The sequence below is a fragment of the Pseudophryne corroboree genome, chromosome 5 (genome assembly GCF_028390025.1).
Source record: "Pseudophryne corroboree isolate aPseCor3 chromosome 5, aPseCor3.hap2, whole genome shotgun sequence".
In the NCBI taxonomy this organism is placed as follows: Eukaryota; Metazoa; Chordata; class Amphibia; order Anura; family Myobatrachidae; genus Pseudophryne; species Pseudophryne corroboree.
Genome location: NC_086448.1, coordinates 415,102,420 through 415,115,543, shown reverse-complemented (window position 1 = coordinate 415,115,543; position 13,124 = coordinate 415,102,420). Strand labels below are relative to the sequence as shown.

Sequence of the window (13,124 nt, the reverse complement as noted above, 5' to 3'; positions counted from 1 at the left end):
CCGTACACAGCCCTCATAGTGCCAGATATGCCCCACAGTGCCAGATATGCCCTCATGCTGCCAGATATGCCCTCATGCTGCCAGATATGCCCTCATGCTGCCAGATATGCCCCACAGTGCCAGATGTGCCAGATATGCCCCACAGTGCCAGATGTGCCAGATATGCCCTCATGCTGCCAGATATGCCCTCATGCTGCCAGATATGCCCTCATGCTGCCAGGTATGCCCCACAATGCCAGATGTGCCAGATATGCCCCACAATGCCAGATGTGCCAGATATGCCACACAGTGCCAGATGTGCCCTCATGCTGCCAGATGTGCCCCACAATGCCAGATGTGTCAGATATGCCCCACAGTGCCAGATATGCCCTCATGCTGCCAGATATGCCAGATATGCCCTCATGCTGCCAGATATGCCCTCATGCTGCCAGATATGCCCTCATGCTGCCAGATATGCCCTCATGCTGCCAGATATGCCCCACAGTGCCAGATATGCCCTCATGCTGCCAGATAAGCCCCACAGTGCCAGCTATGCCCTCATGCTGCCAGATATGCCCCACAGTGCTAGTTACTTACCCTCCGTCGCTCCCGCGCTGTCTTCTGAAGGAGGGACACGGAGGGCACAGCGCGCGGCTCTCCTGTGTCCCTCCTGGGTCTCCGGCGGCAGCGGCGTGTGTGTGTGTGCACGAACCGGCACTTCCTTTAACACACACACGCCGCTGACGCAGGAGGGACACAGGAGAGCCGCGCGCTGTGCCCTCCGTGTCCCTCCTAAATACTGACTCGAGTATAAGCCGAAGGGGCTTTTTCAGCACAAAAAAAAAAGTGCTGAAAAAGTCGGCTTATACTCGAGTATATACGGTAATGCTAAATTCCTTGACTCATAGAAGAGAATAGAGATAAGAGTGGAATAAGTGGAGTAGGGGGAGATGGGGCGAGTATGAATCTGTTCTGTTATAAAGATCCGCCTCTGTTTTTACTAAAGTTCATTGTGTTATAGGCTTAGATACTATAAATACTGTTTCTTATTTGTATATGGCTGTTCTGGAGTACAAAAACTGAAAGGTTAAAGTGGATATTGGACAAAAAAATGGGTCCTTACTTAAGGAAATAGATGTCACAAATGGTGTGACCTTCGCCATTATTTTAACAAAACAGTTTTTGTACAGTTATGAGTTCATTGTATTAGGATATCATCATTTATACAATTAGTATGTTTATGCAATTATAGTTTTAATAATAAATTTGACTTTACATTTTTACTAAAATTAGTAAAATTATTATTTTATCAAGTATAGAAAACATGTGAAACTTGTATTATTTGAATCTCTTCTTGGGCATCTTTACCTAGACAAGTTCTAAGATTAGAGAATATGAGTTGTTGTGGATCTCTTGTCAGTTTCATGAGATGCCAGAGACATGCATGGGATTCTATAACCTTCCCTACCTCCTTTTTGGAACTTGCACTGTATATTCTCACTTGGCCACTTGAGGGCAGTAGGTATTCACGGTTCATTTGCAAGGGAACACATTTAATGGTTTTTATGGAGCTATACCTGTCTTATTAACCAGTAATACTGTAGGTGAGTACATTTCTGCTTCCCTTGTTCATTGCTGTCTTACTATATTCTACTCGTGTAACTTTCTTTGAAGTAAAAAATCACAGAAAAAGACATGGGTGAAATCTAATTTGGCTAATGCACTGCTCCAGCTGATTCAATTAGGGGGGATTACCCAGCATGTTAAACCACAGAGGTGTAGTTTTCCTGACCGCTTCAAGAGATGCAATTAAGGGCACCCACTGTGGTTTAACACGCAGGCAGAGGGGTAAGTAGTATTGATGACGCCCAGGGCAAATAAATAAATGATGATGGGGGTGTATAGTGGTTACAGGCTGTGTGGGAATAAGCAGAGGCCCAGGAGAGGTGCGTCTATATAGATAGAAGTTATAAGGGTGTGTATGTGTGTGTGTGTGTGTGTGTGTATATATATATATATATATATATATATATATATATATATATATATATATATATATATAGATATAGATATAGATATATATATATATATTTTACACACACACACACACACATAGATAGATAGATAGATAGATATATATATATATATATCTATCTATCTATCTATCTATCTATCTCATATCATATTTGCCTACCTGACCCTCTCCATGAGGGAGAAAATGCTCTGTTCCTGGACTTTCCTGATAATGTATGATTGCCATCACCTGTGGTGAAACACCTTTCTTATCACACAGGTGATGGCAATCATACATTACCAGGAAAGTCCAGGAACAGAACATCTTCTCCCTCATGGAGAGGGTCAGGTAGGCAAGTATGATATGAGATATAATATATAGTGGTGTAACACAGACCTCCCTGTGGCACAGGCACAGAGTTGTTCAGCCCCCTTCGGGCCCCGGCTGGCAGAGATTCCCGCACTTAGTACCTTATTTTAAGCCAGAGTCTTGCTGAAGTGTACCCCCTGCGGTGACTGTGTGTAAATACAAGCAGATCTGTGAGTGACAGATCAGGCGGTATAGACTGCCTCTGCCAGCGCAGCGGTCAGCTGAGTGCGCTCTGACTGGTCTCTGATGGCTGTAGACACTCCTTCTGAAAGTTTCCCATAGATCGGAGACTGTCATTGGGCCCTCATCAGGCGGAGAGGCCTCATGTAGTAAGTGTATTCTCTGGACCAAGTAGTCACTTGACAGTTGCAATACCAAGTTAAGCATTGTCCATGTCTACTGCTGTATTTATATGAAAGTGTGCAGCTAGGGGCCGCTGCTGCTGTACATCAGACAGCACGACCACACTACTAGCGTGCTCATGGTGCTGTGTGTAACTAGAACACTCACTAATACACTTTCTCTAACGTCCTAGTGGATGCTGGGGACTCCGTCAGGACCATGGGGAATAGCGGCTCCGCAGGAGACAGGGCACAAAAGCAAGCTTTTAGGATCACATGGTGTGTACTGGCTCCTCCCCCTATGACCCTCCTCCAAGCCTCAGTTAGGTTTTTGTGCCCGGCCGAGAAGGGTGCAATCTAGGTGGCTCTCTTAAAGAGTTGCTTAGAAAAAGTTTTTAGGTTCTTTATTTTCAGTGAGTCCTGCTGGCAACAGGCTCACTGCATCGAGGGACTTAGGGGAGAGATTTTCAACTCACCTGCGTGCAGGATGGATTGGATTCTTAGGCTACTGGACATAGCTCCAGAGGGAGTCGGAACACAGGGCTCGCCCTGGGGTTCGTCCCGGAGCCGCGCCGCCGACCCCCCTTGCAGATGCTGAAGATGAAGAGGTCCGGAACCAGGCGGCAGAAGACTCTCAGTCTTCATCAGGTAGCGCACAGCACTGCAGCTGTGCGCCATTGTTGTCAGCACACTTCACACAGCGGTCACGGAGGGTGCAGGGCGCTGGGGGGGGGCGCCCTGGGCAGCAATGTATAATACCTGTATGGCGAAAAATACATCACATATAGCCCTTGAGGCTATATGGATGTATTTAACCCCTGCCAGATATCTAAAACTCCGGAGAAGAAGCCCGCCGAAAAGGGGGCGGGGCCTATTCTCCTCAGCACACAGCGCCATTTTCCCTCACAGAAAGGCTGGTGGGAAGGCTCCCATGATCTCCCCTGCACTGCACTACAGAAACAGGGTTAAAACAGAGAGGGGGGGCACTGATTTGGCGATATGTATATATATTAAAATGCTATAAAAGGAACACTTATATAAAGGTTGTCCCTGGATAATTATAGCGTTTTGGTGTGTGCTGGCAAACTCTCCCTCTGTCTCCCCAAAGGGCTAGTGGGTCCTGTCCTCTATCAGAGCATTCCCTATGTGTGTGCTGTATGTCGGTACGTGTGTGTCGACATGTATGAGGAAAATATTGGTGAGGAGGCGGAGCAAATTGCCTGTAATGGTGATGTCACTCTCTAGGGAGTCGACACCGGAATGGATGGCTTATTTATGGAAATTACGTGACAATGTCAACGCGCTGCAAGCCGGTTGACGACATGAGAGGGCCGGCGAACAAATTAGTATCTGTCCAGGCGTCTCAAACACCGTCAGGGGCTGTAAAATGCCCATTTACCTCAGTCGGTCGACACAGACCCAGACACGGACACTGATTTCAGTGTCGACGGTGAAGAAACAAACGTATTTTCTTTTAGGGCCACACGTTAAGGGCAATGAAGGAGGTGTTACATATTTCTGATACTCCAAGTACCACAAAAAAGGGTATTATGTGTGAGGTGAAAAAACTACCTGTAGTTTTTCCTGAATCAGATAAATTAAATGAAGTGTGTGATGATGCGTGGGTTTCCCCCGATAGAAAATTATTGGCGGTATACCCTTTCCCGCCAGAAGTTAAGGCGCGGTGGGAAACACCCCTCAGGGTGGATAAGGCGCTCACACGCTTATCAGAACAAGTGGCGGTACCATCTACGGATAGGGCCGTACTTAAGGAGCCAGCTGATAGGAGGCTGAAAAATATCCTAAAAAGTATACACACACATGCTGGTGTTATACTGCGACCAGCGATCGCCTCAGCCTGGATGTGCAGAGCTGAGGTGGCTTGGTCGGATTCCCTGACTAAAAATATTGATACCTTTGACAGGGACAGTATTTTATTGACTATAGAGCATTTAAAGGATGCATTTCTATATATGCGAGATGCGCAGAGGGATATTTGCACTCTGGCATCAAGAGTAAATGCGATGTCCATATCTGCAAGAAGATGTTTATGGACACGACAGTGGTCAGGTGATGCAGATTCCAAACGGCACAAAGATGTATTGCCGTATAAAGGGGAGGAGTTATTTGGGGTCGGTCCATGGGACCTGGTGGCCAGGGCAACTGCTGGAAAATCCACCGTTTTTTACCCTAAGTCACATCTCTGCAGAAAAAGACACCGTCTTTTCAGCCTCAGTCCTTTCGTCCCTATAAGAGTCATATCTGCCCAGGGATAGAGGAAAGGGAAGAAGACTGCAGCAGGCAGCCCATTCCCAGGAACAGAAGCCCTCCACCGCTTCTACCAAGTTCTCAGCATGACGCTGGGACCGTACAGGACCCCTGGATCCTACAAGTAGTATCCAAGGGGTACAGATTGGAATGTCGAGAGGTTTCCCCCCTCGCAGGTTCCTGTAGTCTGCTGTACCAATGTCTCCCTCCGACAGGGAGGCAGTATTGAAAACAATTCACAAGCTGTATTCCCAGCAGGTGATAATAAAATTACCCCTCCGACAACAAGGAAAGGGGTATTACTCCACACTATATGGTGGTACTGAAGGCTAGGTGAGACCTATTCTAAATCTGAAAAATTTGAACACTTGCAAGGGTTCAAATCCAGATGGAGTCACTCAGAGCAGTGATAGCAAAGAACAAGGGGACTATATGGTGTCCCGGGACATCAGGGATGCTTACCTCCATGTCCCAAAATTTGCCTTTTCTCACCAAGGGTACCTCAGGTTCGTGGTACAGAACTGTCACTATCAGTTTCAAGACGATGCCGTTGGATTGTCCAAGGCACCCCGGGTCCTTACCAAGGTAATGACCGAAAGGAGGATTCGTCTTCAAAGAAAATGGACGACCTCCTGATAAGAACAAGGTCCAGAGAACAGTTGGAGGTCGGAGTAGCACTATCTCAAGTAGTTCTACGACAGCACGGGTGGATTCTAAATATTCCAAAACCGCAGTTGTTCCGACGACACGTCTGCTGGTCCTAGGGATGATTCTGGACACAGTCCAGGAAAAGGTGTTTCTCCCAGAGGAGAAAGCCAGGGAGTTATCCGAGCTAATCGGGATCCTCCTAAAACCAGGAAAAGTGTCAGTGCATCATTGCACAAGAGTCCTGGTAAAAATGGTGGCTTATTACGAAGCGCTTCCATTCGGCAGATTTCACGCAAGAACTCTTCAGTGGAATCTGCTGGACAAATGGTCCGGATCGCATCTTCAGATGCATCAGCGGATAACCCTATATCCAAGGACAAGGGTGTCTCTCTCCTTTGGTGATTACAGAGTGCTCATCTTCTAGAGGGCCGCAGATTCGGCATTCAGGATTGGATGCTGGTGACCACGGAGGCCAGCCTGAGAGGCTGGGGAGCAGTCACACAAGGAGTGTGATCAAGTCTGGAGAATTCTCTCCACATAAATATACTGGAGCTAAGAGCAAATTTATAATGCTCTAAGCTTAGCAAGACCTCTGCTTCAAGGTCAGCCGGTATTGATCCAGTGGGATAACATCACGGCAGTCGCCCACGTAAACAGAAAGGGCGGCACAAGAAGCAGGAGGGCAGTGGCAAAACTGCAAGGATTTTTCGCTAGGCGGAAAATCATGTGATAGCACTGTCAGCAGTGTTCATTCCGGGAGTGGACGACTGGGAAGCAGACTTCCCAGCAGGCACGACCTCCACCCGGGAGAGTGGGAACTTCATCGGGAAGTTTTCCGCATGATTGTAAACCGTTGGGAAAGACCAAAGGTGGACATGATGGCGTCCCGCCCGAACAAAAAATGGGACAGGTATTGCGCCAGGTCACGAGACCTTTAGGCGATAGCTGTGGACGTCCTGGTAACACCGTGGGTGTAACAGTCGGTGTATGTGTTCCCTCCTCTGCTTCTCATAACCAAGGTATTGAGAATTATAAGACATAGAGGAGTAAGAACTATACTCGTGGCTCCGGATTGGCCAAGAGGGACTTGGTAACCGGAACTTCAAGAGATGCTCACAGAGGACTAATGGCCTCGGGAGCTAAGAAGGGATTTGCTTTCAGCAAGTACCATGTCTGTTCCAAGAGGAACCGTGGCATCGGCCTTTAAGAAAGGACCTGCTCCAGCAGGGACCTTGTCTGTTCCAAGACTTACCGCGACTGCGTTTGACGGCATGGCGGTTTGAACGCCGGATCCTAAGGGAAAAGGCATTCCGGAAGAGGTCATACCTACCCTGGTCAAAGCCAGGAAGGAGGTGACCGCACAACGTTATCACCACATGTGGTAAAAATATGTTGCGTGGGTGAGGCCAGGAAGGCCCCACGAAAAAATTTCAACTAGGTCGATTTCTGCACTTCCTGCAAACAGGAGTGTCTATGAGCCTCAAATTGGAGTCCATTAAGGTTCAAGTTTCGGCCCTATAGATTTTCTTCCAGAAAGAATTGGCTTCAGTTCCTGAAGTCCAGACGTTTGTCAAGGGAGTATTGCATATACAGCCCTTGTGTGCCTCCAGTGGCACCGTGGGATCTCAACGTAGTGTTGGGATTCCTCAAATCATATTGGTTTGAACCACTCAAATCTGTGGATTTGAAATATCTCACATGGAAAGTGACCATGCTGTTGGCCCTGGCCTCGGCCAGGCGATTGTCAAAATTGGCGGCTTTGTCTTACAAAAGCCCATATTTGATTTTCCATTCGGACAGGGCAGAACTGCGGACTCGTCCCCAGTTTCTTCCTAAGGTGGTGTCAGCGTTTCACCTGAAACAACCTATTGTGGTGCCTGCGGCTACTAGGGACTTGGAGGACTCCAAGTTGCTAGACGTTGTCAGGGCCCTGAAAATATATATATATATATATATATATATATATATATATATATATATATATATATATATATATATATATATATATATATATATATATATAATTCCAGGACGGCTGGAGTCAGAAAGTCTGACTTGCTGTTTATATTGTAGGCACCCAAAAAGCTGGGTGCTCCTGCTTCTAAGCAGACTATTGCTCGTTGGATTTGTAGTACAATTCAGCTTGCACATTCTGTGGCAGGCCTGCCACAGCCAAAATCTGTAACTGCCCATTCCACAAGGAAGGTGGGCTCATCTTGGGCGGCTGCCCGGGGGGTCTCGGCTTTACAACTTTGCCGAGCAGCTACTTGGTCAGGGGCAAACACGTTTGCAAAATTCTACAAATTTGATACCCTGGCTGAGGAGGACCTGGAGTTCTCTCATTCGGTGCTGCAGAGTCATCCGCACTCTCCCGCCCGTTTGGGAGCTTTGGTATAATCCCCATGGTCCTGACGAAGTCCCCAGCATCCACTAGGACGTTAGAGAAAATAAGATTTTACTTACCGATAAATCTATTTCTCATAGTCCGTAGTGGATGCTGGGCGCCCATCCCAAGTGCGGATTGTCTGCATTACTTGTACATAGTTATTGTTACAAAAAATCGGGTTATTATTGTTGTGAGCCATCTTTTTTAGAGGCTACTTCATTGTTATCATACTGTTAACTGGGTTCAAATCACAAGTTGTACGGTGTGATTGGTGTGGCTGGTATGAGTCTTACCCGGGATTCAAGATCCTTCCTTATTGTGTACGCTCGTCCGGGCACAGTACCTAACTGAGGCTTGGAGGAGGGTCATAGGGGGAGGAGCCAGTACACACCATGTGATCCTAAAAGCTTGCTTTTGTGCCCTGTCTCCTGCGGAGCCGCTATTCCCCATGGTCCTGACGGAGTCCCCAGCATCCACTACGGACTATGAGAAATAGATTTATCGGTAAGTAAAATCTTATTATTGTGCAAATCCAGAAAACAAGCATTACGTCTACCGGTCATTAGCACAAAGATATGCTAATAAAATATACATTTATCTCCTATAAAATAGCCCAGATCTGTGACTTTGTGACTCATTTGCTAACGCTGGGCGGAGTCACAACACTGGGCGGAGTTAGTCAAATGAGTCACAGATCTGGCCAAATCTATAGGAGACTAGGAGCAGAAGCAGATAGTATGGGCATGGCACAGGCAGGGGTGCATACCTCCCAGCTTTCTTCAGCAGCTTTCTTCAGGCAGAAGGAGAGAGACACACACACACGCGGTGAAAAGGGGGCGTGGCCAACGAAAAGGGGGCATGGCTTCACAGGAGGGCCCCGTTTTCGTCAGTGAGGGGGCATGCCCAGCGCTCTGAGAGCTGTTGGCATGCCCCCAGGGGCTGATTATGAGTCCGGGGGGCCCAGGGCACTTGAGACAGGGGAGCCCTATCTCATTGCTGTGCCTGCTGTGGGGTTGGGGGCGTGACCTAAACGCGGGCCGCGAGGCCACGCCCCCTTATGCAAATTCCAGGATTTTCTTTTTTTATAGAATTTTGTCCCCTCAGCTAGAGCTAAATCCAGAGGAGGTGGTCGCTCCCCCCTACACACCCGCACAGACAGAAGAAAGCAGGGAGACTGCTGCCTCCCTGCAACACCACAGACCTGCCAATACGCAGCAGCATGTGCTGACTGTAGCACAATGCTGCCGCTGTTGCTGGCAGGACGGGGGAGCTTCTGAGCTGGGACAGAGCTACTCGAGCCGGGGGGCCCCCTAAAACTGTGGGGCCAACGGTATGTACCCCCAGCCGCCCCCCTAATCCGGCTCTGCTGCTGGAATCCCCCCTTAATCCGTACCCCCCGATGCCCCCTCTCCCTCTGTCTCCACTATTCACCGCTGCTCTGCTAAGCAGAACAGCGAGTACAGGAGCTTTCCAACTACCCCCCCACCGCGGGACACTGCGACCCGCGGGTGGGACAGCGGGACAGACCCCAAAAAATGGGACTGTCCCGCGAAAATCAGGACAGTTAGGAGGTATGGGGGTGTGTGAGGGGGTATGCCGTACAGACAGATGGGCACCGGCTCACTGTGTGCTTGACCCCCCACATCAGCATACCCAGCAGGGTCTCTCTGGCGCGGAGGAACGTCACTTTCTGGCACACTCCTCGCTTCTTAGCTGCAGTTTTGTGGGGCACCTGCCGCTGTGCAGGTTCCGTACTGCCTCTGTTATCTCCAGCCCCGGCAACCCCACCGCTAGCTGCAGCGCTGCCACCTGCAGTGAGGTGCGCCCAGCTCCTTCACTCACTTTAGCCGGCGGGTAGCGCTGCAGAAGTCCGAGCTGCTTGCAGGCTCCGACCTCCTCCTCCCTCCAGCCGCAGCATCTCCTGGGAGCTAACCAGTCACTCCCAGTCTCCCCTTACCACAGTGCCCAGCAGCCGCGAGGTCCGCGCCGCGTGCATGCTATGACCCCCTCCTCCCTCCAGCCACAGCGTCTCCTGGGGGCTAACCAGTCACTCAGTCTCCCCTTACCACAGTGCCCGGCAGCTACGCGAGGTCTGCGGTGTGTGAATGAGGAGGGGGGGAGGGATGCGGACGGGCAGAGGAAGCAGGACTCCAGCCTAAGAGAGTCAGCCATGCCAAGTCTCCACCAGCAGCAGATCGCAACAGGTTGGAGTGGAATAACAGCAGCCAGCAGCAGTGACTCCGGTAAGACACATCTGTCTGTCACCTCTGTTTTGTCCCTAATACCAATCTCTCCCGTGCCCTGTGTTCTGTCATGTCCCTGTCACCCCTGGCCTTGCCCTGTCACCCTTATCCTGGCCCTTTCACCTTTATCCTGGCCCTTTCACCTTTATCCTGGCCCTTTCACACTTATCCTGGCCCTGTCACCCTTATGCTGGCCCTGTTACCCCTATCCTTGCCCTGTCACCCCTGTGCTTACCCTGTCAACCCTATACTGGCCCTGTCACCCCTGCCCTGGCCCTGTCGCCCCTACCCTGGCCCTGTCGCCCCTACCCTGGCCCTGTCGCCCCTACCCTGGCCCTGTCACCCCTACCCTGGCCCTGTCACCCCTATCCTGTCCCTGTCATTTCTGTCCTGGCTTCGTCGCCCCTGTCCTGGCCCCGTCACCCCTGTTCTGACCCTGTCACCCCTGTCCTTGCCCTGTTACTGCATACCCTCCTACTACCTTTTTGGCAGGTACAGTACCCGCAGCGCCTCCAGACCCCTCCCCAATGCACCACACCTCCGCACCTTCCCCTCCACCACATGCGGCACTCCACCCCTCCCCCACACGCTGTGCCTCCAGACCCCCTACACCACCCGCGGCTCCCACTCCTCCGCTCCTTCACCACCCACAGCACCTCCAGACTCCCTCCACCATCCACCCCCCATATATGTCTCCCCCCACACCTACCCCCCTCCACCCGCAGCATCTGCAGACACCCTCCTACATCCACGGTCCCCCCCTCCCCCACCCATGGCACCCCCGCACCTGCCTCTCCACCACCTGCAGCACCTCCGGACCTCCTTCCCCATCTGCTGCCCCTCCCCTACCCACAGCACATGCGGACCCCTACCCCACCCCCGGCACCCCCGCCCCTTCCCATCCCACAGCACCTCCGGAACCCTTCACCCATCCGCAACATCCCCACACCTGCCCCTCTCCCACCCGTGGCACCCCTGCCCCTCCCCCACCTGCAGTGCCTCCGGACCCCTCCCCCATCTGCAGCCCCCACTCCTCTGCCCCTCCCCCACCCGCAGCACCTCCCAACCCTTCCCCATCCGGGCCCCCCCTTCACCTGCAGCATCTACAGACACCCTCCCCCATCCGCAGTCCCCCCCGCACCCGCTACATTCTGTACATCGTGCCCTGCAGGTGCTGTTCACGCCGTCGCAAGGGGCTGCGCCTCCACAATCGCACGCCCTTTCATTGTGCAATATTTAACCACTAACAAAGGAATGCAGGTAATACTCCATATAATACAAATATTGAACCCCAGAAAGGCATGCAAGGGTTAAGGGGGAGTAGCCCCTTGCGACGGTGTGAAGAGCGCCCGTAGGGCGCGATGAAGCACCTAGTAATTAAATAATGTTTCTAATTTGAAATTGTGTAACAGAAAAAGTATATGAAAGTACCGAGACCAAAGAGGTCTGTTTACAGAAGCCAAATTAACCCATGCCAAAAACAAAGTTTAGAAATTTACCCTAAAATGCCCTAAACACACACCAGCCCTCAAGGGTTAAAGTGACCAGGAAGAAATACTGGCCTATGGGGGTTATTCAGGTTTGTTAGCAAACCAAAAAAGTTAGCAATTGCGCCAAACCATGCTGCACTGCAGGTGGGGCAGATGTATCATGTGCAGAGATTTCATAATGTTCCAAAGCCAGAGAGAGGGCTGCAGCAGCAGTGAGGACTAGTAATCATGTGGCTGCATATAGACGAGGCCACATGTACAGACGCGGACACCAGCATGATACCAGACCCCAACATGTGCAACCAGTGTCCAGCAGACACATTATAATGAGCAGACTCTCCAGTATCTGCTTATTTCCTAAAACTCAGTTTATTATACGATTACCGAACCTTGCACTTGTGTACTTGTGTGTGTGTGTGTGTGTGTGTGTGTGTATGGGTGGTCTTCAGTATGCCGGCTGTCGGGATCCCGGCGCACAGTATACCAGCGCCGGAATCCCGAGAGCCGACATACCGACACTTATTCTCCCTTGTGGGGGGTCCACGACCCCCCTGGAGCGAGAATAAAATAGCATGGCGCGCGTAGCGTGCCCGCAAGGGGCTCATTTGCGCTCGCCACACTGTCGGTATGCCGGCGGTCGGGCTTCCGGCGCCGGTATGCTGGTCGCCGGGAGCCCGACCGCCGGCATAACCAGCGCAGTGGAGTAGTGATAGTGAAGTTAGGTTTACAAATGCCCTGGCCGGCAATGCCCCCCCCCTCTGTTGAGTCTGCCAGGCCATGAGCTTGCTATGCCTCTGCATGCATGGAAATCTATTGATAATGCATTTTACATATAGTCAATGGGCTAGCATGCAAGGAAGCGGCAGTTTTATTGAATAGCTCCAGGCAGCAAACCCTAATTGGATTACCCCGTTAGTGTTTAACCTCTTTGAGGAATACACCTCTGAAAGGCAATGTGGTTAAGTGATTTTGAAAATGGATGATGGATGTGAGTTTGTTAAAAACAATGGGGGTAATTCAGACCTGATCGCTCGCTAGGGGTTTTTTGCACTGCTGCGAACAGATAGTCACCGCCCATAGGGGAGTTTATTTTCACTTTGCAAGTGTGCGAACGCACGTGTAGCAGAGCTGTACGAAAAGATCTTGTGCAGTCTCTGAGTAGCCCAGGACCTTATGGGCCCTACACACTGGCAGATAAAACAGAACGATATGAATGTTCTCGTTCATAAATGAACGAGAACTCGTTCATATCGTTCTGTGTGTAGGCACCAACGATTAACTATGCGTGGCCCCACGCTCGTTAATTGTTTGTGCCCCGTCGCTTATGCATGCAAGCCAATATGGACGAGATCCATATTGGCGTGCAGTGCTATGGAGCCCGGTGAC

General features: G+C 50.5%; 1 protein-coding gene across 1 annotated transcript in view; it reads left to right on the top strand.

Moving 5' to 3' along the window:
* The window catches only part of SDHA (succinate dehydrogenase complex flavoprotein subunit A), a 294,640-nt gene that overhangs the window by 63,738 nt on the left and 217,778 nt on the right, over positions 1–13,124 (top strand). The window lies entirely within an intron of this gene.